The 27051-nt window shown below is 42.2% G+C and overlaps 1 protein-coding gene and 1 long non-coding RNA gene across 3 annotated transcripts in view; one reads left to right on the forward strand and one right to left on the reverse strand.

Moving 5' to 3' along the window:
- Nucleotides 1–27051, reverse strand: part of NHS (NHS actin remodeling regulator) — a 240988-nt gene that overhangs the window by 154801 nt on the left and 59136 nt on the right. The gene's annotated exons all lie outside the window — the stretch shown is intronic.
- Nucleotides 20196–25772, forward strand: LOC308475012. The gene is made up of 3 exons (XR_013985080.1): nucleotides 20196–20430; nucleotides 21171–21298; nucleotides 25490–25772. It is a non-coding gene; the product is annotated as an uncharacterized lncRNA (long non-coding RNA).

Below are 27051 nucleotides of genomic sequence, written 5' to 3' on the forward strand. Positions count from 1 at the left end.
TGAAATATTTCTTTTCACATATGGCAGTTTATCTGCCTTTCTTCTCCCTTGTCAACCACAAATAATATTTAGAAACAGCCACCCTTTTAATTTTCTCTAGCTCTAGAGGCAATGTATAGGAGACTGCTGGTCAGCTAACCTGTTTGCAACCATGGTCAGACAAGTAAATCAGCCTAATTTTATGGAGCAAGTTCAAGCTGAGCTGATACAAGGCTGTGCACACACTCCCATTTACTCTGCATCTAATGTCACTCCCACTGCTGGTTTGGGAAGCAGAGTACACAGAACTTTCGCCACAATCTATATTAATCCTATTGCTTCTTAGGAAATACTGCATTTTGAGGCACTTTTCCCTGCACCAATCCAAACAGAGGAAAATATTGACCTAGCTGCATTTGAGGTTGAAATGTATACACAGCCTTAGTTTAGGGGCTGACTCTTGGTACATTCGGAACAAGGTAGCTCTACTGAGTGTACATAATCTGGCCAGTTAATTAAAAGAGATGAAATATATAAGCTCCTACAGTTGAATAAGCAAATCAGCTTGCTTAACTCGGCAGCTTTTCTTCCTCATTTTCAGATATTTACAGTGCGTATAAGAGCACAACAGGATACAGAAATGTCAAACGCCGGGGCAAAGGTGCATTCTAAAAATTCTGTTCCAAAACATCTATTCCATAATGAAAACCCATATAAAAGACAAGCTACTCAGCTCTGCATTGATTGTTATTCTGGAAAGTTGTCACAGTTATGTCATATCTAGAAGAAGGGGGAAGTGCCTTCTCCTGCTAAATGTGCTGTTCAGCTGCTTGGAAAATATTATAGAAGAGTTAAATCTACAATGGTTTATGACTCCTCTGAGAGCAATGAATCTTTCTAGAACATTTCATTGGCCCCAGTGAAAATGGTTCCAAAGGTGTTAGGGTCTAGCTCTACGACTAAGCCTTTTATATGTGAATTCGTGAAAGTGCAATGACTGGGTGATTTATATTAACAGGGTGTCCCTTTGAATATCACAGTAAACCCAAGGTGTAGTCTGAAGGTGATCACTAGTTAACGGTTTACAGAACATGGAGATGGGTTTCTGCTTTGCTTCTCCCCTTGCAGATAAAAGTAACAAGTGTTCCATCCAAGCCAAAAATCACATTTTGATTTGTTCCAAAGCCAACCTTGGCAAAAACAAACTGAGTAAACTGGAGTAGGCAGAAGAAACTTAAACCTCTTTGCCAGCCTAGCACTTTGATTAGGATGCAAATTGTATTTTCACCCTCAACCCTCATCATCAGATTGATCATCTGGGAGGGGGGCAATGCGTGGATGAGCTGAGGGGACTATGTGCCTGGGTGTGTACACATGTGAGAATACAGGGAGGCTGCACCTATAGCCAGCAAATTTGGCTAAGGCAAATGCAACTTACTGTGACTTACTGTGACATGCAAACCGCACTGTTATTATCAGACCATTTCCTTTGTTTACCGTGATTTAAAGTTATGCTGAATCTGTGTGTCTGTTGTATCTATTAGTAGCTCTTGCTTTGGTAATGCTAAAGAAAGCTTAAAAACAAAGACAAAAACCTATCGAAATAAACCAGATGGACCAACTGAGGTCCACAATGAAGCAAAGCCTTGTTATTATGGATGCGCTGGGGCTATGACTGAAATCAGCAAGCTCCCTGAGTGGAATGAAGATATCTCCACTAGAGGGCTCAGAACCTTCATAATATAACTCTACTACAGTCTACTAAAATGACATGCCATTTCTCCCAAGCCTTCATGTCCACAAGGGAGTCCTCTATGTGTTGCTGTGTTCCAACCTCCTCCAGCCCCAGCCAGGCAAGGACACCGATTGCAAGCAGAGGAGTTGCAGCAGGATATACCTCCCGTCATAGGAGCGACTGTTGTGGGAACACACATGGGAAACCCCAGAGAGACGCCCAGGTAACTCTTGCTTATGGGGCAATACAAACACTATAAAGGAAGCAAATAAATAGGTAAGTCTTCTGCTTCCTACTCACTGAACCTTTGACAGCAGAAGAGGCAAGATTATGACCTGCGCTCTTCATTTGGTAACAATCTTTTCAATGACCAGGATCTCTGCAGTGTGTACAGCAGCATCAGTACAGTTCTATGCTTCTGGGGAAAATATTTCAAAAGGTTTCAAACTGGTTTAAACCTCTGGATTTACTCAGAGTGTAGGGGCAAGGAAGCCAAAGGTGGTGTGGAAAAGAAAGGTGGTTTTCTCGAAGCTAGCAATGCGAAATGCCATGCCACAGAGCCCTTTAGGAGCTGAATTGGCAGCATCCAAGTGTTAATTCCTCTCCACTGCAACCCGAAGAGCCAGTGGCATGTGAGCAGATTCCAGGTTTTACCTTAGCAATGTCCAGTGGAGCAGCTGCACTCCAGGGTGCTTCTTGCCTGCATGTCCTCAAGCTGTCACTTTGCAGTATGTCATTCCAGCCATCTATCTGAAAAAGGCCAGCCAAACAAGGAAGCCTCACTACAACCCGCCCAATAATGTGTCCTGCTGACTGGAAATCCCGGTCAAATGAAGTTCTGTTCCATCCTAACTTCTTGCAATGAAAACTCACAAGGATAACTAATTCCAGAAACTGCTAACCTCACCTGACCTTCTATTAGCTGCATCCATTTCAAACTTTTTGTATCGGACGGTTTTTCTATTGTTTTCTACAGATTTGTTACCATTTACACATTACAGTATTTGACTCATGACTTGTTGATTCAGATTACATGGTTTTATTTTTTACTTCTGCTTTTAAGACTGTTTCCTTGCGCTATAGTTAGGGATGGGGTATAAATATGATACAGTTCACATTTAAAAGCAAATCTATCAAGTTCACATTTTCCAAAATAATATGAGAACTGAATGAAACACAGGAACCCTTTGAAATTTCCACTAATCCAAATTTTGCCATGCAGTTCTCCATATGCATTAAAAATGCATATAGTAGGGGAAAAGCATGCATTAAAAAAATAATTCATTCGTGAAATTAACGTACAAAAATGCATTGTGTTGGGAGAAATTGCTTGCGAAAATGTGCACATAAGTGAAAACTGCATACAAAATTGTATTAGGAGAAATTCACACAAAAATGCTGAATAATTTTCATAAGGTTTTTTTTTAAAAAAAAAACAACCCACAAATTAATCAATTCCTGCAAAAATGTGAACAGAATTTAACACTGGAAAAATGAGAAACTAAGAGAACTGAAATGGACAAATCCTTCCACCCCTAGCTGTAAGTAGCTAAGAAGCCAGGAACAAGTAGCTCTATGCAGCATTTAGAAAACATTCTAAACAAAAAGGAAACCTGTCTCCAATATAACCAAACATAATTTATGGATGAACACCCGCAAATGAGCTACTCCTGTAGACTAATAATTTTTAATGCAACTGAGACATCTTGAGAGCTAACTGAAAAATTACTTGGAGGGTGGGGAGAAAAGTCTCTCTGCAAAATTTTGCTTTCAAGTGTGAGTAGAAACTTGTTTCAGGGTGGAAACGGACATCACATCAGAGGCAGCCAAAAGGAGAAACACCAGAGCCAGGCCCCCTAATGCTTGGCTTGTCAGACATCTTGCGTGACACTGTGATAAGCAACAGCCTGTGGGGTGGGACAGAGCCACAGACCTGCCCCTCCTGACGCCAATGTTGCTAAAGCATCCTAGCAAGGGGCTGGGCTGGGGCAGTGTGGGGCTGTGCAGACATACTGGCGAGAATGCCAGATATGCTCCAGCACTGCATTCATGTAGCCCCAACCTCCCTGCCCTGAACCAACCCCATCCAGGTGAGCTGCAGCAATGCCAGAATTGGGAGGGTGGTTCTGCCCTACTGCATGGGACATGGGACATTGGACATGTGGGTCTTTCCCCAACTTCCACATTTCTGGTTGCTGCTGAATTGTGTGCACTACAGAACACGACTGCATCTTGCCACACACACCAGGAATTAATTGCCATTGGGAGAAAACGGGAACTGGAAGGTAGAGTTGGCATCACATCCAGTTCTGTACTCAGTGTTTTTGATAACTGTTTGTCCTGCAAGCAGTGCCCATTTAAAACAACCTTCAGTGGTCTCAGAGCACCACGGCTTTGTCTAAACCAAAATATTTTATGCTATTTACAAAAGAATCAGGTGAACTCGCTGAGCAAGAAGATATAAGGAAATATCCCAAGTCATGTCAAACCTAATCAAAATGGCTATGTATTCACTTTCAAGAGGCACAAAAATTAATTAAAAGGACAATCACTTTTCACACAGTTTTACGGTCCACCTTTTAGAACATAAGTTATCACGCTGTTGCATTAGTGTATCTTTCTTGGCAAAGAAGCCATGTGAAAATACAGAACGTGATGCTCATGTGCTCTGGTGAATAATGTTGCTTTTGTGCAAATGCACCCCCTCCAAATTGTTTCTAAAAGGACAAATGAGGGCACACACTGGGCAGAATGACCCACACAGAGACACAAAACAAGGGAAACCTGGGGAAGCAGGGAGAAACAAAAGATGGACAGGTTTGGGTGCCTTTGGCAAGATGGTGCGATCTCATGGTTTTTTGAGGGCCTGCGGAGGGCGGGGGATAGCAAAAATACATTTCCTCTTCCCCTCCTAAAGTCCCCACAAGGGAGAGGCTGGAACACTTTCTACAAGGCACCTGGTTCAGGCTGGTTAGAGCCATGAAGAAGAGTTGCTCCTGGGATAAGGATACAGTACCGGTTTCACTTCCTCGTAGCTCAGAAATAATAACTTTAATTATTACTGTAAAAATGGGAAGGAAGAAGCCTAGACCAAAAATAATGAGCAATCTTCTAATTCCACATAGGAATCTTTTAATTTTCTTGAATTAGGCACTTTGAGGTTTTCAAAACAGAATGATGTAATGACTCTTGACTCTAATAAGTTCTCACAAGAAAATTAACAGTCTTACGGCACATGTAGCATTTATAGCACAGCATACGTTCTAAATCTTGGAATCTAATTTAAAGATCTGTTGAAAAGTGAGTAGTTTGATAGTTTTCCTTTGTGCTTCCACCTTTCTGTCTGAAACTCCCATAAAAGATGCATAATAAAAGTACAGCTTTCCATTCCAAGACACAAAAGTTTCCATGGGTGCAGCGCTCATTCCTTAACAATGTTAAAGTGTACTAAAGAGGGCCAAAGCTGACTGTTCTCTTTTCAAATACCAACGTCCATTGGTCACAAAATCATTTCAACGGCTCATTTAGTCAATGCCACAAAGAATTATAAACACGCTTTCAGAACCAAAGGTCTGAAGGAGACACAGGCACTGGTCAGGGAAACCGCAACCTTGCTAATTTGGTATGTAGGCAGTCAAGTCAGGCCTGTAACGCTGTCATTCTAACAAACTCAGGCTAGTTATAGCATGGAGAAGTGATAATTTCAACTGCTTTCTCCTCCACAGTCTGTTGAAGCAACAACATTAAACTGGTCTCGGACTACCTGTCTTCCTCTCATGCGCCCAGATTGAGAGAAAACCTCCTTGTTTGTTAAACTGCAAGTTTCCCATAACATCTGAACTAGGAAATTATAGCTTAAGCACTGCCTTCAAGCCATAACTAGAAATCACAGCTGTAAACGAGTTTTGAACTAACCAAGTAGCCTCTTTTCAGACTGGGTCCATGAGAGGCAGGGGTGGTCATTATTCACTAGGGCTTCAACAAACCAGTGTTTGTTGGAGTAGGAGACCATGTCTGAATGAGGCCTGAGATTAGCTTGGTCTTCACCTAAGCAGCATGTTGCTTTCAGTAAGAACCCAAGAGGATTTTTGAACCATGCAGGCCTCTGTTGGTTCCTCATGTTGTTTGGCCCATGTAGATCTGGTAATTCCAGTTCCTCTCTCCAGTCATCCATATTCGCAGTGCCAAAATGCAATAGAGAGGCAGCTAGCCGCTAGCTCCTTAGACAAACTACCATGACGGTGGAAAGAATTATATGCCTTGGTCTAGCTTTCGGAGGCCAAGTTTAAGACCCCCTTGCACAGCCACTTAGGATTAAATTTAAAAATTACTTTAAAAATCTTCTTGACCAAAGTTATTGGTAACACATACATATTCAGTATTAGGAATCCCAATTTATAGCTCTGCACAACACATACTTCCTTACTTTCAGAGCAGCTTTGTTGCAATGATTAACATAATATTCTGCTAGAACAGTTTGTTCTTTGGGATTTCTTTACATTCTCATAGAACAAGTAACTATAAATTATACTTTGAATAATGATAATGACAATAATAATGAACAGTAATGAAATGGTTCTAGGGGTTGCTCGTGCGTAAGCCGGTGCCAACACCTGGCTGGGTTGCCTGAGTGAACCTTTTCTGTCCGGACAGCCACTCACCCATGGCTGTCTCAATCGCTGGCAGAATCCGTCAGTGGGCGTTTCTTAAACTTCTTCCAGCTAAGAAGCTCTTTGACGCCTAGCCTCCTCCTACTCTCTCTGCACGAAAGCCTTCTGCGCAAGGAGGGCGTAGGCAGCGGAGGACCCTTACTCTCCCCGCTGGTCCCCGGCAAGGAGTCATGGGACCGCCTCGCCAATTCCCCCATCTGCCCCCCTTCTCCACTGGTGCTACACTGATTCTCTTCCCCAGAAGATGGGCTGCCTCTCCCAATCCCGGGACGCTCTCTGGAATCCCTCTGGAGCTTGCTCTCTCCCTCCGGCACTGATGGCAGTTCCCTGACAAGTAACCAGCAACCTTAATTTTTTTTGCAGGGCCGTATAAACTTTAACTGTTTTCTACAATGCTCCCGTATGATTCAAGTCAAGTAGTATTAATATAATCATGTTACTAAGAAGTTAACCTAGTTTTCAAATCCACTTTAGCCACATTGTAATCTACATGGGCCAGCTGTAGCCTGAAGGATCGAAAACCAGATAAATAAGCAGAACTCAACATTTTTTAATCTTACAATTTGGGAAAGGGGGAAGCAGCAGCTGTGGGTCTTCATGATTTTTTAATGTTTCATTTTGCAACTTTGCCAAACTGTTTTCTAATTAAAGAAAAGGGTTTTCACACTGTCATTGATTCATACAAAACCTGTCAGATCAGTTCTTGGATGGAGAGAGATGAGGGGAGGCCAGTCAACATAGGGAATATCATATTCTCCAGTGACACCAATACAGCACCATGCTTGGGGTGCGTGTGCACTCGTGTATGTAAAACTATCTTATTATAGTATTTTACACAAAGAAGATGTTTTGTGAAAGATAATTCAAGTTTTATATATTTAAGAGATTACACTCATTGTTCATTCTCAACTGTGAAAAACCTAAAAGTGAAACCATGCATTTATATTCAACCCCATCCCAATTTACCTCCTGCCTTTGTATGCCATGCAAAATGGCATATCCATCACATTATCAGACCATTCCGCACTAGAACAATTGAAAAACAATAAAGCAGCGTAGGATATGGCAGTCTTGATTGGTGCCACTTTACTTTCACAGGGTTACCAATATGGTGCCCTCCAGATGGTGTCAGACTAAAACTCCCAACAGTCCTGACCTCTGGTCATGCTGGCTGGGGCTGGTGGGAGCTATAGAGTTGTTGGAACAGCTGGAGGATGTTGGCGTACCCCTATCCCAGCTTCTCTTCCCCTCAATCCTCTCTCATCCCCATCCCCTTTTCCAAAGAAAACACACAGCTGCTTTGAATCCTTCTTGTGGTTTCAGAAGAAGCTGGCAACTTGTCTAGCACATGGCTGAGTAAAAGGGAACATAAATAAGCTAAATCTGAAACAATATGAGATTTCTGTCACGAAGGCAGCATGAAATGAGAGGGAAATGGCAAGAATAGAAATTGGGAGGGTGACACACTTCAATGGAGACTTTGTTTACTATACTTCTTGGGAAATGGAACCGCAAGGCAGAAAGCACTCTTAAGTTTCAGGCTAGAAATGACTAGCTTTCTGTCTAAATGGAATACCTCCTCTCCGAAGGCCAGACATTATAGATTTCTATGTGGCTAAAGTGGATTTTAAAACCAGGCTATCTTCTAAATGGCATAGTTATATTAACACTATTTCACTTGCAACGGAGGAGTCCTGTGGAGAAACCAATTAATGTTTATTTAGCACTGTAAAGACTGAACCTATGGATGTTTACTCAGAGATAAGTCCCACTTATGCACTTATCACACGTATGCAGAGGACGGCAGCACCAAGGTGCTTGTTACCATTTTATTATTATTGTCATCAAATGTAATTCTAAGCTGTGTAGTATGCAAGACCGAAGGTTCAAAGACTGTAATTTTGTAGGCTTTGGTCTGTTTCGTGTTATACATTAGAGGTGGGGAATCTCCAGCCCAAATGTGACTCTCAAAGCCTTTCTACCCGGCCCTCTCTCCAGAACAAACTCCCTCCCCAGCCATACCTCCTACTGGCCCTGTTTCACACGCCAAAATGTGACCGTGAACTGTGATCATGCCTCTTCCTTTTCTGGATGGAAGACAAAGAGGGGTGCGTGTACAAAGGCAAAATTTACATTGTTTGATCTCCCCACTTCTGCCTCTGGCCCCATCCAGCAGTAGCTTGGCGCTCCTGAAAGGTTGCCCATCAAGGAAAGTGGCCCTCAGACTCAAAGTCATTCCCCATTCCTGTTATATATGCATTTGTATTACATCCGTCTTCAAAACAGCACAGAAGAATAGCACTGCAGCCTCATAGCTACCCCATGAAACAGTCACGGCTGAGAATGTGATCTTACCAAGCTACAAAGTGCGATTTGTAGCTGAACTTGGGGTGGAATGCAATGTTGTGCTATTACAAATATTCCATCTGTGCAAGCATATCAGCTTGCCAGACAGGGCCATCTTTAGCATATGCGCCGCCGGGGTGCAAATATCTGCCCAGCGCCCCTTTGGGGGGAGGGCTTTTTTGGGGAGGGGGGAAGCTGAAGTTGTTGACTTTTTTAGGGGGCAAACTCAACCTGTAACAACGACGCAGCAAAAAAACCTGTTTTTGTTCGACACTACGGAGTAACAGAGCGATGGATGAGGGGGCGGGGACTTCAGCCCCATTGCTTTTCATTGCCGCCAACGAGAGGGACCAGTGTGCATTTGGCGCCCCCCCAGAGTGCGGCGTCCAGGTGCACCACACCCCTTGCACCCCCAGGTAAAGACGACCCTGATGCCAGATGGAATGATCTCCCCACACCCACTATTCTGGGCATTTTTCTGACCCCAATAGCCAATTTTTTTTTTTTTATAAGATATTTATTGAAATTTTCAAAGTATTACAAAATAAAATAAAAGCAGTAGAAAGTACAAAATAAAAATAGTTAACAAAGTAGAAAAAGAAAAAAAACAAACCCCTTCCAACCATATGAATACAAATTCAAAAATAAGAAAAAGTGACAAAAAAATACAAAAATACATCACAAACAATTAAAAACATTTAAAAACAAATTCATTATTCTCAAATCCTCAACTGTCATTACCTTCTTTCTTTGACCTCCTCCTCCTCCCTTTCTTTGTATCCTAGTTATTAATTATCCCAGCAAATCCTTTCCATATTTCATAATATTCTGTCATTACATTACCCTAAACTGTTTTAATCTTATCTTACTATAATAAAATAAAACTTAAAGCTTAAAACTTAAATCTTATCCTTACCAATTTCTCATAACCATAATATTCTCACATAATTCTTTAAACATCTTTACTAAAGCCAAGTAATTTCATTCCAACATTTTTCTGACATTCATCAATTTTATAAAACAGTTCTAATGGTAGAAAAAAGAGATACAAACAGATCCAATCTTCATCCAACGTCCTTTCCTCCTGGTTCCGGGTTTTGTCAGTCCTTATTATCCCGTCGATCTAGCCCATTAACCTGGCAGCCTTATATCCGAGGCCCTCAAGTCTCTTCCATGTCCCTTCCGCAGCTCTTCTTCATATTTGTAACTGTATTTTCCCTTGTCTCCTGCTTGTGGTAACTCCAGCTTGACAATATTTTTAACCCTTCTCGACAGATCAGCCCCTTTTCCATATTCAACACTGAATTCCATATGGTATTTAAAAGCATGTTTCAAAGACCCTCCAAAATTAAAATTAAGAGCCCCCACAATCCCAAACATCTCACGGCCCATTGCCAGATTTGAAAAGTCCAAACATCCCAGCATAGGGGGGTCAATCCAGCCCCCCATTTCCAAGCCAAACCAAACTTTTTCTTTCCAAATCTGGCTTTTTCCAAGTTCATTTGTCAAATCCGAAAACTCATATTCCTGTTGGGCCTGTTCTGTCAGGACACACTCCTGATTTAATTCCTGAGTGGGCTCCACATATTTTCCCACTGTCTGTTCAAAATTTCCCACTGCCTGTTCAAAATTTCTAGTCGAAGTCGCCATCCAATTCACCTTCTCATGTAACTGTTCCAGTAGGGCATTTGTTTTATAGAAAGCACACAACAAAGCTTCTGAATACATTGTCCTGCAAGGTCAGATGCCTGTTCCCACAATTGTAATCTGTAACAGCTGCCGGCTCCCTGGAGTTGGTTACAGTTTCACAGTCTCCCTCTAGGGGGAAAACTTCTATTTGTTCTTGCAACAAAGTTTCCCTTTTTGAGATACTTTGTCAATATTTGTTGCTTACAGATGCGAAGGGAAGCAGTGGAATCGCTATGTTTCTCTTCTTTTAGTTATCTGTCAAAAACACTTGTCTCTGGTCAATGAACTTCAAACGTCAGTCCTGACACCCCGCTCCAGGATCAGGACGGAGGAAAGTTACTTTAAATTCACTTTAAACAGTCCGAAAAAGATCCCCCTCCTTCTCCTGCTGTCGAAGGGGGGTTCCACAATTTTAAATGATGAAATCCAATCCTTTAAAGGCGATTTTCTAAGCTCTAGTTTACGTTGTCTTTGCTTTATTCTGTCTACAAAAGAACGGAAGGCTGACTTCCTGTTTAGACCTTCCCGTTTCGTACCAAATTAAAATAGGTTTTTAAAATCCAATTCCTTTCTGCTCGCAAGTCCTTATTTGATGTCCAGTTGTTCAAAGTCTAAGTACTCACGGGTGCTTATTTTAGAGTCCAAATTGTCCCAGGAAAAAGGCAGTGCTCTCCAGCAACGGCTATGCGGCTTCGCTCCACGGAAATAGCAGTTGACTCACAGCACCGCGCCACTTCCCCCTCTTTACTTCGGAGCCCGTTAGTGGGTTCCTTAGCGAGTTTGGGGGGGCGCTAAAGGTGCCCACCGAGTCCCATGGTCACAGGCTTCATCCGCCTGTGATTTTTAAGAGGGTCCCCGCTTCGCCGTAGCGGAGAAGACCCGTTTCCCGCGGAGCTAGTCCCTCCTGTTCAGAGGGAGTCCGCCATTGCCGATGGTGCCACCCCGGAAGTCCCTCCACTCCGGAAGTCCCAATTTTCGGGGGGTACAGGGGGAAGAGAGGGGAGAAAGCCCAGTTACACTGGGCTTCTGTTGACAGTGTCTGTTAGGTGAACCCCATCCAGTATTTAAGTCAGTACAACACATATATCATATGCCCTTCTTTTGAGTGCTGCAGCGATCAGGGAGAACACATTGTTTATATTTCACTTATACATCTTAAAATACAAACGATAGGCTTAAATAACTTTTATTTTAAAAAAGCCTGACACATTTCAAAACAAATGAAGCTACTACCAAGCCTATCTTGGGCATTGTTAGAAAGAATCTACTACCAGCAGCTCATAATGTTGAAAAGCCAGCCTGTGAAAAGTCAGTGAGAATACCAAACCAATAACTAAATTGGCAATTCCTTAGAGGGTTTGGAAGAAATACGTTCCATTTTCATCTTGGTTATTCTTTCATTCTGTTTTTATTCAATGTGCCACTCTGTGTTGATGTCTCTAGAATTTGTTGATATCTCCACGCCTGAGAACTTAATTCTCGAGACATTTAGGTCATCCTAGATCAGGCTCCTGGCCAGTGATGCCAATGGAAAGGGGTTGATATAGACATAGCATAGGCAAAAGGAGAATTAGGTCAAATGTACTCAACCCTTAGGTGGTTTGCTTATGGAGACAGCGGGGAGAAGTGTGTGTATGTGCCTGTGTGTTGCAGAGATTAAGACAGATTTGCGAAGTCTCTGTGACATCTGGAGGAACTCTTTCTATTACAGCCCATTAATCATAAAGCAGTTTTGAGGACTTCTCCCTCTAATGAATAATGCATCCCTGTGATGATGGAGGGTAATCCATTTAGCCAACATGGTGACTGGAGCCTCAAGACACAGAATCTTTCAATGTGTCAACAAGCCAGCCCCAGATTTACAATGTGAGGATGATTTCCTGGTGACTAAAAATGAGGAAGGACAAAGTACAGACAAAATCCTGGGATGACAGAGCTCATCCCAGCTTGATGAGTGCATTTGCCCAGGTTGCCACTATCAGAACACTGTCTTAAAGGGAAATGTACTGAATGCAACACAAATAGGTATGAAAGTGAGCCCAACTCCAGTGTGTTTCATTGGCCACATTGCAACTATTACAGCTGAGCCAGCTGCTCTGTCAGAGCTTCCTGTTTCACACATAGAAACATGTGTATTTAAATCCCAGAGGTGGCTCCATGCTGTAAATAAAAGCTTTGTGAAGGGGCAATTTTCAAAGAAAATAGGAGAGGGATACTTAAGTCTCCCTCATCTCCCCTAATGTGGGGAGGGGGACAAGGGAGGAGAAGGTCTCCACGCTTGCAGAATTTGAAATTCCAATATGATCTGACCTGATTTGCATGTCCTGGACTAATCTGGGGGTCACAGTTTGCTTATTTTTCTGACTTTTGCACTTCCTGAATCTCCTGATTTAGTTCTTGGCTCAAAAATGCATCAACATACATTTTAAAAATGCATACTTTGAAAAACAATGTTTTTGAGATAACATTTTGAGGGAAAATATTTTAAGGTTACACATCTGAACATGTTTCTAGCAGTGAATTCTTGGGCAGATTTTTTTAGTGTTTTTATTTAATTGCAGATCAATGTGGAAACAGGACCAATTTATGAGTGAACACAGGCAAAAGGGACACGAACTGGAAAGAGACAGATTCTTTCAGACCACACATTTTACCCGTGATTCCACAGTGTTAGCCATGTTAACACATTGCAGCAAAAACAACAAGGGTCCTGAGGTACCTAAAAGAGCAATAGATTAGTGTAGTCATAATGTGGGGTTTTTTCTTAGACTTTAAGCTAAAAGATTAGTCATTCCCAGTTCTTGCTGAATAACTACAGTGACCCAAACTATGCAGGATTAGCAGTTGAAGCAACTCAGTTACTGGCACAAAGGTTGGAACCCCAGCATATTTTAATTTCACAATATGAGCTCTGCACTTCAGTGACAACTTCCAGGAGGTAATGGAATGCTTCTGTGACTATGGGCACCTGATCATTCAGAGGCAGCGCAACCAGCACTGTGTAATCCCTCCAATTTCCCCATGTCTCCCATTCCTTGTACGTTATCTACGCAGCTTTGTGTATTAAGACTGCTGGGTTGCAAATAATCAAGCAAAAGTGGTAGTTATAGGGGAAACACCAAGGTAACACCAATCTGGTGCATTCTAAATGTTTTGGACCACAGCACTTATGAGCCCCAGCAAGCATGACCAATAACCAAGGCTGATGGGAGTTTTAATCTAACACCACATTGAATAACACTGGCAGAGATGCTAAAAATACTTTAGTTGATAGCCACCACACCTTGTCCCTGGAGCAGCATTTCACACTAGTTTTTCAAATACTGCACTCTGTACCATAACAGAGCACCATTTTCAAAGCAAGTCCAAGTTCAATGTTGCCGTTAAGTAGTTGGCACCGGGGCAAGGGATAGAGCTATGAGGAGGAAGCAGCAGTAACATGTTTTGGCTTTCACAGCAGAGATGGCAGATAGTCGAGCTTTTTCCCACATGGATAATTTCTTAATTATCTGTATGGATTTTCTGTCTATATTTGTTACTGCCACAGCTACAGCTCATTAGTAGCCATTTAGCTACAGACCGACTTGCTATTATGGGATATTTTGGCAATCTTAAGAAAATTACTTTCATTTGATTTTGGTTTATGTTAAAAAGCATTGAACCATGAATGATTTTGAATTATTTACAAATTATAAAATGTCAAGAGTTCATTTGAATGGATGTGAATAGAGGGCTGATTTGAACAACCATTTGGGAGGCCCATTTCTCAACCTGCAGAGACTTATTTATCTGCAGAGGCTAATAACATCTCTTGGGACAAGTGTTTTTCAAACTGTTTTCTGAACTGTGTAGTAAATTAGGTGAATCTCAAGCCAACCAGATCAGGAGACAAAACCTTGTTGCATTTAAATATGCATATTAGAGAGAGACATATGGCCAGGAACATAGAGATAATTTTCTTTTCTGTGTTTTCTAGAGATTTGAAAGTTTTGATATACAGTATACATGCATGAAATATGTTACAGATAATCTTCAGTCTAATTTATCAGCCACGCCTAACACTCGTCATCTCAATCATCGAGCCATAAAAACTACTGGCCCAGATAAAAATACTCCTGTTTCTGAAACCTGTCTATAAAAAAGAAAAAGAAACCTCACTAAACATCTTGGCTTAAAAAACAAACAAACCATTTCCTTTTAATTTTATTATGTTGACATGCCAGTATGAAGTATGTACACACTCTATTAGTCCTTCTGGGCAGAATATAGAACATAGGAACATGTAACACCTTTTAAAAACACTCTTGAATGTTCTTCTCATTCCCAGCAAACTTTATGTCCTTTAATTCACCCTAGTAATTTCCCAGATGGAGTGACCTTTATCTTTTACCTTCTTTATAACACTCAAGAAATGAAATAGCTCCCACAGCCTGTGCCAATAATTATACATAACCAGCTATGGCTTAAGATTGTGTAGCCTTTGTATGCGAAACCCAAATATGTTTGCCAAATTAAAAGTGCTATGAACAAACTTGAAAGAACTGATTTCCATTACCGTACCTTAGCCTTTTTCAACTGAGTCATCATGAGGCAATGCTGACCTTGGACTCCAAAGGTATCTTGGAACATTAGTGGCTACTCACTCAGTGGAAAAAACAAACCTGTTTTGTGCATGGTAAAGAGATCCATCAAGCTAGGAGGTTGTTTCCCATTCTTCGCAGACACCATTCCCTTATTAGTATTCCAATGTTTAATTGAACTATCGAATGAATTAATTTTTTATATATTAAAATGCTTTCCCTAATTTATCAGCCAACTTATTTCCCCCCCAAAAGTCCACTCTTCAGGAGTTACTTCACTTCACAACTTACCTGAGGGAATGGTCTGCTTTATCACCTCATAATTCACCTGAGGTAATAGCCTATTTTATCAACTCAGAACTCAGAGGAGGAATGGTCTGCACATGGAAAAGTTGGCATGCTGGAAGATGTATAAGTTCAGTCTTCTCCCTGATATTCATTAACCTGTTATTGATTTGTTCATTTTATTTATATCCCTCCTTTCTCCCAGTACAAGGGGCCAAGCATGAATTAAAACCAATACAGCTAAAACACACAGAATCAATATAAATATTTCTTTAAAGCAGTTAAATAAGTAACTCTATTAAAGACAACACTGAAAACACTTAAAATTGGGGGGGGGTATAAAAATGTGGTGTTAGCCTTCTGCATGCAAAGAGCTTTTGAGATGAGGGGTGCCTTCACATAATCCCATGTACACTGTTAAGGTTGAACAAGCCTCCCAGAGGGCTATTCTTCCTGCACTAGCTTCTTGAAGCTGGCTTTCTCCATGACTTGGTTCCCACCAAATGTGTCTTCCTAAAGGCCCACAGCAAATACCAATAGGCAAATGGGAGCTGGTAGGACTCCTGCTGGCAGCAGGACCCATTTTTTTTACAGGTTGCTTTCTCTTCTTCTTTTCTCTCAGCCAGTAAACAGACAATGGCAGTGCTTGTTTCTTCGCATGCAGGCCTGGCCCAAATCCAGACTCACGCTGGCAGGATCAATGGAGGGCTAGCATTGTACCATTCTGTTACACACACCACTCGTCTTGTCATCCTTTTGGGGGGCAGCGACTCGGATGTAACCTCATTTCAGGCTGGCAGCTGGTGGGACGGGCTGGGCAGAAAAACTCACTTAGAGCCACCACATCGTAAACCCAGACATAGGCCAAAGACAAGAAGCTGTTAATAAATAAACCCAAACAAAACCGCCACATAATTAACTGAATGCTGCCAGTTGAAGATGGCTTGTTTGGCTTCTTTCTGGGTGCACACGTTGGCACAGTCGCCTCAGCCATTTGCTAATTAGAGATGCCAGAGAACACCAAATTACGAGTGTGCTGGCCATTTCCTGACCTTCACCTCCCATCCTCTCCAAGCGCACCTCTTGAAGAGGTATATAGTGCCTGTTCTCACACTAACTGCACTGAACAAAGCAAATCCATTTGCTTCCCTCACGATGACTACTGCAACCAACACATCGACGGCGCTTCCATCTGCTTACATCCATCTGCACGCCGCTGTGCCTGACACCCCAAGCCTCTCATGCTTTTGAATAGCTACTGATTCTCTTCTGCAAGGTGTTTTTTTTGCATTCCCCCAGTCTAACAGAAAGGGTTTCTTTCTCTCCACTCCTTCCCCATCTATGAGGCCTGTGAGAACTTTGAGAAGAATGTCCACTGATAAGCCAGCCACAGCCTCCCTTTTCCCCCTCCCCCTGCAGAAAGAAAGAAAGAACACTCATATGTTTGTATGGGGTTATCAAGTCGGGAGACCTCCCTTAAGCTACAAGGCCCAGCCTCCTAGCTCACGGCAAGCTCCGAAGGGCACTTGCTTCCTTTGTTCCGTCTGCCTACCCCACCCTTGTGGCTGCTGCGATGTTGGGGATCCTAGTGTCCCCATCCCCCTGCTTTTCCCTGTGGGTGCCTCTGCACAATGAAGAACTCCAGTGCTCTTTCTGTGCAGCTGCTTTCCCAAGCAACAGCATACTTAAAACTGACCTAATTTCTGCCAGTTTTACCGCTGCCTGGAGGGTTCCAAGTAGCACCAGTGAAAACAAGCAATGAGAGCAGTGATCAGTTTTCACTCAATCCAGCACTATATACACACACATATATATCTCTAAACTTTCACTTAATATTTGACGGCTTTTTAAAAAACCAGCAAGATAAATTAATCTCTGCCTTTTGAATGCAGGTTGGGGTGGTTTTTTTGGCATTCTGAAGGAACGGCTTATGATTCTCATATTATTCCAAACCTTGATAACTTATTTTGTGTTTTCCTTTATACTCGGCACAAGACTTCTAGATGCCCAAAGTTCCCATCAAGCATGATTACCTATGCATGGGAGCAACATGCAATCATCCATCCCCAACTGGTTGGATGATTGAGCCACTCAACCCTTCCTCCAATACCCACATGTATACTGCAGGTGTCTGCAACCTCCTGCAATGGGGCTTGAACCCACAGACCTTGAGATTAAGATTCTCATGCTCTGTCGCTGAGCTATCCTGAGTTCCTGTATCCAATCGTACAGTGGAATACATAAATACTTCCATAGAATCTGGAGCTCCTGACTGTTTAGCGTTCCAGATTCTTTGGAAGTCTTCATGAGGATAAATGTATATGCAGAGCCTCACAGCACGTCCCCACTCCTCTACATAGTGACAAGGCTGCTAATCACATCCGAAGAGGCCACCTAAGCAGTATAACTATATACTTGTCTCCTCCTCATGTCCCTCCATACAGCCCAAACAGAGATCTCTGCCTTTTGTGATATAAAACTTTGGCTGAACTTTGGACAGAATATAAAGCAAATCGAATTTTGCAGTGTGTGCAACATGGTATTTGAACGTGCCTTTGCATTTGCCAATCTAATCAATTCCACTCACCAAAGTGTTTGTATTAACCTGCCAGTACCAAGCTAAAAGTAAACGAGAGCCAGAATTTGTGCAGGCACACAATGGATCTATAGTTTCAATAGCTGCCACAGATGAGGGAATATTGGGAGGTGACAAATTTATCAATCTGAGCCTTGTCAACCATTATTTTTTTGCCAGAACCAATCAACATCAAAAAATAGAATCCGTACAAGGGCATATGCACATTTTAAATGATCAAATGCATGAATATATTAAAAATCCTATCCACGTCCTTATGAATACTTGGCAGCTAATCATACTATACCTGCTATTGTCCAGCCCAAAGAGTTACAACCTTCTCTTCTTACCGAAATGTGAATCATTTAAAGTGTGGCAGGATTCTGGTCAGGGTGTACTCCAGCCCTCTCCTGCATTAACCCTTCAGTGCCCTGCAGTGCAACCGTTTACACAACTGGGATGACGCATACATTTTCCCTCCTGCTCTTCATTCACTTCCTTTAAAAAGTTACAGTTCCTTATTTTTTGAGAACTGCTATCAATACAGGTGCAACATTTCAAATATACAAGTCTTAAATAACTGCAGTTCCTATTTTCATACTGGTTATCATTTTGTCCTTAATAGGATACCATACATTCAGTTCCAGTGAAAAAACATACTAAAAAGTTTGCCAACCAGAATAGACATATGTTGATGACAGCAGATCGTTCAGTTTCCTCTTGCCAGTCCCATTCTTTGATCCTTAGGACGCAGCTCCCTTAGACCTGCAGATCCATCAAATAAAAAGCATCCACAATAAATAGTGAAGGCCTATTTTTCTTTTTAAGTGGGTGCTGTCCTCCATAAAAGTTTGAGGGGGGAATTGAAATATCTGTAATTTGATCCACCATTGTTAAATTTGAACCAGATACACTGACACAAAGTAGAACCACATTAAAATTTACAGACCTTCCAAAGGGCAGGTATCCATTGTAGCATGAATTAAAATGTTTCCATCATCCACCCTCCCCAGTATAAAGTGTTTAAATGAAGTGTTTCCCACAAAACTTTGAGTTTTTAAAAACTAAACAAATCTGTTCCAAACTCAAAACCCAAATAAAATTGGATTCTACAGCTAGAATAAATTGTGCAGTTCTTCAGGTCCATCCATATCTGGGCTTACTTATAACTTATTTTGCTTCTTCTAGTCATGGCAACCAAAGCCTTATTTCTTGATCCATCATAAACCTCTGGAAGGAGGCGATGGCCCAAGAGACAGGGAGATAGAGATGCAGAACTATGGTTCCACAGCCAGTTTGATGGTGCTGCAAATTCCAGACCCCAGACAGTGTTAGAGCTGCTGGTTCGGAGTTCAGTGGCTAAAGTGTAAGAACATGACCAGAAATCCTGCAGTTGAGGCAGAAAGAAAAAGTTGCTGCAGCACTAGCCTGCAGTAACTGCCAAGGCTTTATAGTTTAGTCTAGAACAGGGTTTCTCAAACTTGGGCCTCTACCTGTTGTTGGACTACAACCTCCATCATGCCTAGCTAGCAGGACCAGTGGTCAGTGATGATGGGAATTGTAGTTCAAAAACAGCTGGAGACTCAAGTTTGGGAAACTCTGGTCTTGAGTCTAAATACTGAGGCCTGATTCTCAGAGGAGATCAAGGCCAAGTTTTTTAGTCGAAAGGCAGAGATACCTCCTGAGCTCCAGGTGAGAGCTCTGGTGCTGGTGAGTTTATGCAAGAAGAGCCAAGCAATGGATTCATATTCTTTGAGTTACTGTCACTTGAGGACTTAACCCCCAACTCATGGAAATCCTACTGAGATACCTCTCTTTGGAAATATTGCTAGCCATTTCTTAAATGTTTTATATAATATTATCACAGTAGTAAGACCTTGAAACATTCTTTTAAAAAACCTTTGATTATTATGACAATGAATTATGCAGCTAATGTCAGCCACCAAAGCCAATAATCACTTTTGTGCCATTTAAAAAGTTTTCAGCAGCAAGATAATAGCTAAAACAATAATAAAAAGATAGCTAAAATAAACAGGAACAAACCAAGTCAAATTTAAACCCACCAGCTCGCTAATCAGTGTGTTTCATTTGGTAGATTTGATTCACAAAAATCTTCAACTCAGATACCACAAAATGGAAAGGTTTGGCAGAAACTAAGAAAAAAAAAGGATAAAATATTATGTATGTTTTCAATCAAAAGGTGCAGTAAGAACCAGAAATATAATGTGGGGAGGGAAAACATTTATAGTGCTGGGGGACCTCTGCATTATCAGATGGGGAATTCATGTGTAATACACCCATCCCTGGGCACTAGGTATTTATTAACAATGGATGAAAAATGTTCTGCCTCCAGCTGAATTCACATGAACAAAAGCAAACAAAGGGCGAGATGCTTTAACGCACCAGTACACTTGAGCCAGGGATTCTGGCAGCAAAGCCCAGGACACTTTTACCCCCTGTGCCACTGGGACAATTCTCAGGCTGAGAGAACGACTGCCCTGACGTCCGCGGTGCTGCAGACCCATCCATGTAATGCCCACAGAAGGCAGCTCATCAGCTTAACTAGATCAGGTGAGTTGAGAACCAATAGGGTCTGGCTGAGGGTTTCTTTTTACTGCAGCTCTCTGCTTGGTTCTTTAGTCTGATCAATTTGTCTGTCATGAGCCCCATGGAGACATCTTGGCAGGGCTGGTCCAAGCGGGAGGAGGAAGAAAGGGGAGGGGCCTTGTGGCCTAGTGATCTAGATGCTGAGGAAGGGGCAAGTAGGCTGTCAGGGGAGAGGCCTACCTCTTTGACAGTGGATCCCCTGGCTGCCACAGTAGAGGAGCAACCTGACTTGCCTCGGCCACTGCCACCTGTCAGTGAAGTGTTTCCTGCTCCTGGGAAAGGCCCTGAGTGTAGAATGACAGTAAGCTGGTGTGTAAGCCCACCCACATCACCCAAGAAGCAGCCACAGCTAGCAGACCCAGCAGACCCAGCAGACCGCCTACCTGTAGGAGTGCCCACTTGCTTGCCTGATCCCAAGGCTTAGGGAAATGACTACATGAATGGACATGCCCGCCCCACTCTTCCAAAGGTCAACCTGGGGGGCATGCCAGGTGTTGGACCATGTCTTAGCCTAGCCATGTACCTTAGAGCTCTGCTATGACTTCTGAACTGTGTAACCTGATATATATATTTGGACACTGTAGTGAAATCTGGAATAAAGCCTTATATGATTACCAAGTCTGAGTAATGAGTCCACAAGTGGTAGCCAAGATGCTGCCCTTGGGAGAAGCTCCTAAACAAATCACTTCATCTCCCTGCTCCAGAACATGACCACCAGGGCCATCTCAGACCATATCATCTGCTTCTCATCTTGCTGGGCTGTAACAGGCACTTCTTGAGGGTTGCCTTATTATGTGTTATGTAAAAGAAGGCATTCCCCACTTTCTCCCAGGTAAGAATATCATATTGGGCAAAGTTACTTGGACTTCCTTGAGAGGATGCAACTATTCTTTCTGCCTGAAGCAGATGTGGAGAGGGCACTAACACCAGTCATGCTTACATGAGGAAATCGCTCAGCTACAGGAATATTTGTTATAGGAGTGTCTAGGCTTCCTTAATGGGAAAAGCAGACACTGCTGGTGTGAACACAACCAGTGTGAAGGGGTCCTAAAACATAAACTTCTGTGTAGCACACATACACATGCATGCACACATACAAGCCCTGTTATGAATATGTCTATTTCATTTTCTGTTCTTTGGCACCAGTACAGCAACAATTATCCAGACAAACCTTCTCATATGTCTGAATAATTTTGTTCTGAAATACAACGCTTATAGGGCCTTATCGCTGGCAGCTAGAAAGGTGATGACTTGCTAGAATCCACATTAGTATTTAGTCTCTTCCAGCTGCTGCAGCTGGTGAGTGATGTGTCCTTAAGTCTTCCAAGAGAGAAGACAGTCTCATGAGAGAGAAGTGCATCTCATGGATTAACCTAAGTGGAACTGCTCACTCTAGATACTTCAGACAATAGCGTATTGGAATTTTTTTATTAGCATTATTAAACAAGCTCTTTCCAGTCTACATTATGGCAGAAACTTAAGCAGGAATACTCCGAACAGTGCAAAAATAAAGAATTTAGCAGATCCATATTCATATAGATGGTTTTGCTCCCAACAATTGTACTTCAGATTCTTCCCAACAGAACGCTTCTAGTATGTATTTCAAATAAATAAATCCACTCGAGAGGAAGATGAATTTAAATATTTTTGGAATGACAGATTATATATTATTATATTAGATCAACTGAACCATTTAATCTAAAAGAGGGAAGGCTGAGTAGATGTCGCCAGATAAGATTAGACTACTGACTTCACACAGTGCTGATTGTCAAAGCTATATATTTGATCAGACAAATCAGTTTGTAATATATCATCCTTCTTAAAAATGAAAAGCCACAACCAACAAAAGGGAGGGAGGTATGAATGTTGAGGGTGGGGTGTGGGAGCCATGGTAGCAGTTATGAAATTAAGACTGATTGACTCAGAATACTTTACCAGCCAACCAGTAACAATGCCGTATTTGGCCTCTTTCAGAATGCCTCACCAATTTTCAGTGTTTGCTTTTGCATCTTAACATTCTCTAGTAGTGCAGTTCTGGTACTTGGAACAAACTTCAGAAACTGTTTTAAAGAGCAAAGTCCAGATGTTACAGATACAGTACATGGTGTTTCTGCTTATGCAAAGCACTTGTGCATGACGCAAACTGCCATTCGAACTGTGTGTCAGAATAAGATGGGAGGGGAAGGAGAGAAAGTATGACAACACTGGATATGGCTCTCTTGTCATATTTCCCACTTCCCCAAAAATCTGTAACAAAATTTTGGGAGCAGGTGAGAAGACAGTACAACACAATTGTGTTTGTTTAGTCCCACCTCTGCCCACAGTATTCATTCTGAGGCAATGAACCTCTTCTAATTAATATGAATACCTTGTTCTTCAGGACTGGTGACAAGGAATAGGCAATAGGCAGTTGCATGGGATGGTACTCCAACTTCTTGTTGAAGAAGAGTCCCATCCTACCTACCTACCTACCTACCTACCTACCTACACACACACACACACACACACACCATTTCTATTCATAGCTGCCTGGGTCAGCAAGGCACAGCGCAATCGCTGTGCGCATGTTTAGAATACGATCCTGGGCAAATTGACTCATGAGCGATCCTCCTTTGCCTGCTCCCGCCCAAAGGTAGTCCCTGGAATAATCCAACAGCACTGATAATAATGGCAACTCCAACTGTAAAGGTTAAGTAGCCAATAATTTGTTACATAAGTCAATGATTCAGTAGTTCCCAGAGGGAGAACAATGATGAGATAACAAAGACACAGAATTCCTCATCCGCCTTCAGTCCCTTGCGGTCCATGTTGAACCATTTCCTCTTTACTATTGTTTGCAAGAGAGATTAATAGGGGTTCAGCCTCCCCCTGGTTTTACATGGGGATGTTGCCTTTCTTTGGTCTTCAGTGCACCTGTCATGCATATGAGCAAATCACAGGTTGGAGTGGGATGTGGGATTGCTGTCCCTGCCTAAGCCAATGGAGGTTTTCCTATTCAATGCAATGAAAGTTGAATCATATCCTCAAAGAAAAGGAACTGAGCAAACACCACCGTAATCTGAGCTAAACTGGCTCAGAGCCCAAGGTCAAATACACTGTCAAAACTGAGAAACAGCTAATCCTAACATGAACAGGAAGCATCCTGATAAGATTTGTGATAAGGAACTCTTTTATGGCTCTAAGGACTTTTCTGCACCTCCCAAGCCTCTTCCACAGGTTGAAAAGAAATATCACAATGAAGGGCTATTGTAAGGCAGCATTTGAAGGCTGTTTCTACTCAGAAACAATACCAGGCTTCTGTCTAGACCCTCAGCTGTGATGCTAGCCCCACTTGTGAGGTCAATGTGGTCTCTCTGGGAAACCTAAAAAGATATACAACCATTCTGGTGATAAGAAACTAGTTTGTAAGGTGCAGAATACAGCTGATGGTGACAGGCAGCTGACAGCATGTGACAAATTTGCGAAAACATCTGCACCAACTGCCCATACATTACCAGGTTAAGTTCAAGGTTCCTGCATCAATATACAAAGCCCTGAGCAACTTGGGTCCAGAAAAGAATTGCCTGAGCCATTATATCCCAGCTTGACCACTGAGAGCATCCAGAAGAGTACAGTTAGTTATTCTCCTTGTTACAGAATCATTTAACTGGACAGAATTCAGGCATTTAATGCAGCTGGTTCTGTGCTATGGATTACTCTTCCAGCAGAGATTCAGAATATATTCTTGCTATTAACCTTTGGGTGTCTCTTGAAGACTTTATGTTGAGAGGCCTGCTATGTTAACTCATTGCCAGTTGGGAACTATATTCAGTAGATGATTGACACACTCTGCTGCAATTCATTCCAGATTCTGTACATACCAGTTGTTGAAACCATCCTATCAAACGCAAATACAGTGGTACACTTCAGGTTACATACACTTCAGGTTACAGACTCCGCTAACCCAGAAATATTACCTCAGGTTAAGAACTTTGCTTCAGGATGAGAACAGAAATCGTACTCCGGCGGCATGGCGGCAGCAGGAGGCCCCATTAGTTAAAGTGGTGCTTCAGGTTAAGAACTGTTTCAGGTTAAGAACAGACCTCCAGAACGAATTAAGTTCTTAACCCGAGGTACCACTGCACTACATGGGAAGTCAAAGATTTTTGTCCTTGCTTTTTATTTATCTATCTCCTGCTTTGCTTCCATTGAGCCAAAAGAACTATAGGTAACATCCCCAAGTAGCTTCCCATCCAAGCATTGACCAGACCCAGACCTGCCTGGATAGCTCAACTGGTTAAAGCATGGTGCTGATAATGCCAAGGTTGCAGGTTCAATCCCCATGTGGGACAGCTGCTTTCAAAGTTGGAAGGGACCCTGAGGATTATCTCATCCTAGAAAATCCTCAGGGTTCTTTCCAACTCTGAAATTCTATGGTTCTATGGTTCTTTGAAGCTTTTTCTACATGGCTGCATGAGTTGGCAACATGAGCAAATGGTGCTACTGCCTTTCCTCATGAGGGAATAGTGCAGGCTTGTTATAGCTATCTTTGCAGAGAGTGATGAGAAAAAGCAGAGCCCACATGCATAAACAGCACAGGGATTTGCATAGTGTACGGTTCCCAAGTCAATAACAGCACAGTGTGCTGGGGATGTGGCTGGCTGAGAAATGTTTCATCTGTGTGCAATCCCTGCTAATTGCATAACCACAATACTTTATTATGTAGCTGTAATAGCAATAAATGGGATAGGATGTGGTTTCATAATACGCTACTGGAACAAACTGTTTAAAATAGTGTCAGGTTCATCTTGTAAATGATTTCCTGCATGCTATTTGGATAAGTTTTCTAAGTTTGCTATGTCATGAAGTTAAAACCTAATAAGTAATATATTAATGATCATTTGGGGTGGGGGTGGGGAGACAGGTTTACATGTTTTTGGTGGAGTAAGTAATATAAACGGTTTCAATTTCTGCATTAATGCCAATGAACTTTGTCCCTCACTTCAGCCAAGAAACAATTTATTTTTTCCTATAAAATCTTCAGCAGCCCAAATCCAGCTATGATTCCAAGAGGATCATCTAACCAAGGAAAAGGTACGGCTTCCATTAAATCCCTGCTTGATTTAGTGACAATTCTTCTTGGAAACAAAAGGGGACTTTCCTACGATCCAGTGAGTCATGGTGAAATGAAGAGAACAGGGATTGCAAGATTCTGGAATCCTTCTCAAAACCACAGAGTAGTTTTTCCAGGAAATGTTTACAGACTGGAAAAGAGGAAGTTTTTATTTTTATTGCCTTTCTCCTTTATTAAATGGCACGCTTAATAAGGGCTCCAGAGATTCATTGCTCAGGTTCGGCAATCAAACTCAATATTCATCCTTCCATTCTCCACTTTCTTTCCTTTCCTGCTTTTTTCATTTGATCAACATTTGATTAACATTTCTCATACCCGGGGGGGGGGGGGGACCCTGCAAAGCAAAGATTGCTCCATTGGGAGCAGTGCAGGGGGTGGGGTATTACTTGTTATAAGAACCAGCCAAGGAATGGCATAGCTGGCATGGGGAGCCCTCTGGGACTACACATTTAGGAGTCAGATATCTCTCTGGGTCCACCACAGACTCTCACTCCTGGCATCACAGATTGGTGTATATGAGGCTTCTGTGGATTGCTAATCCAAGTATACAGATGTATCTTATAACATAGGCTTTGACCCTTGCCCGGTTAACAGAGCAGCACTCTCCAGCTTGGTTGCTATGTTGAACCTTCCCACCTTGGACTCCTGCTTCTCTGCACAGGAGTTCCAGTTCTCCTTGGATTTATTCTTTCTTCTTGTTCTGTCTCTCCCTTTGTTCTAACTCACTTTGTCCCGTCGCCTCCGTCCTACCCTGTTTCACCAAAACTCTTGTTTGTCTTCTTGACTGTCACCAGTGTTTTGGCTTCCAATTCTGACTGTGCTCTCTCCAAGCTGGTTCTATTCTCTGTTACCTCTACCCAATCTTTGTCCCTGAAACTGATGCAAAGTAGCTCCATCCAACATAAAAGGACAATAGTACTATTGCTCCTACCACATTCTACAGTAGAGAGGAAGGATGGGGAGAATCTCAGCCCAGATTACCAAACGGTTTTCTCCTTCTTGGAGAGACTATATATTGAGAGGCATCTCCTTAATGAAGAGTGGGTACTTTGCCACCTGACAGAGCCATTAAAATTATCTCCAGTATCCGAACTGGTTCCAGTAATGCACTCCTGATCAAATGCCAATCTTACAAGTAGAATCATGGGGGGTGGAGATTGGAGAGGAACAGAATCCTTGGCCATGCATACCAATCATCATCCTATTCCTTTAAATAAATATAGCAATGCTGTTGTCAACACAAGTCAGACAGATAATTACTACTACTATTATTATTTATTGGTTTTCATACCTACCTTTCACCATGAGGTCCCAGGATGGGCTAAAACAAAATAAAAACACAGTACAGTGGTACCTCTGGTTACGTACTTAATTCGTTCCAGAAACTGTTCTTAACCTGAAGCACCACTTCAGCTAATGGGGCCTCCCGCTGCTGCTGCACTGCCGCCGTGCAATTTCTGTTCTCATCCTGA

Source organism: Podarcis pityusensis, assembly GCF_964106645.2.
Source record: "Podarcis pityusensis genome assembly, chromosome: 4".
Classification (NCBI taxonomy): Eukaryota; Metazoa; Chordata; class Lepidosauria; order Squamata; family Lacertidae; genus Podarcis; species Podarcis pityusensis.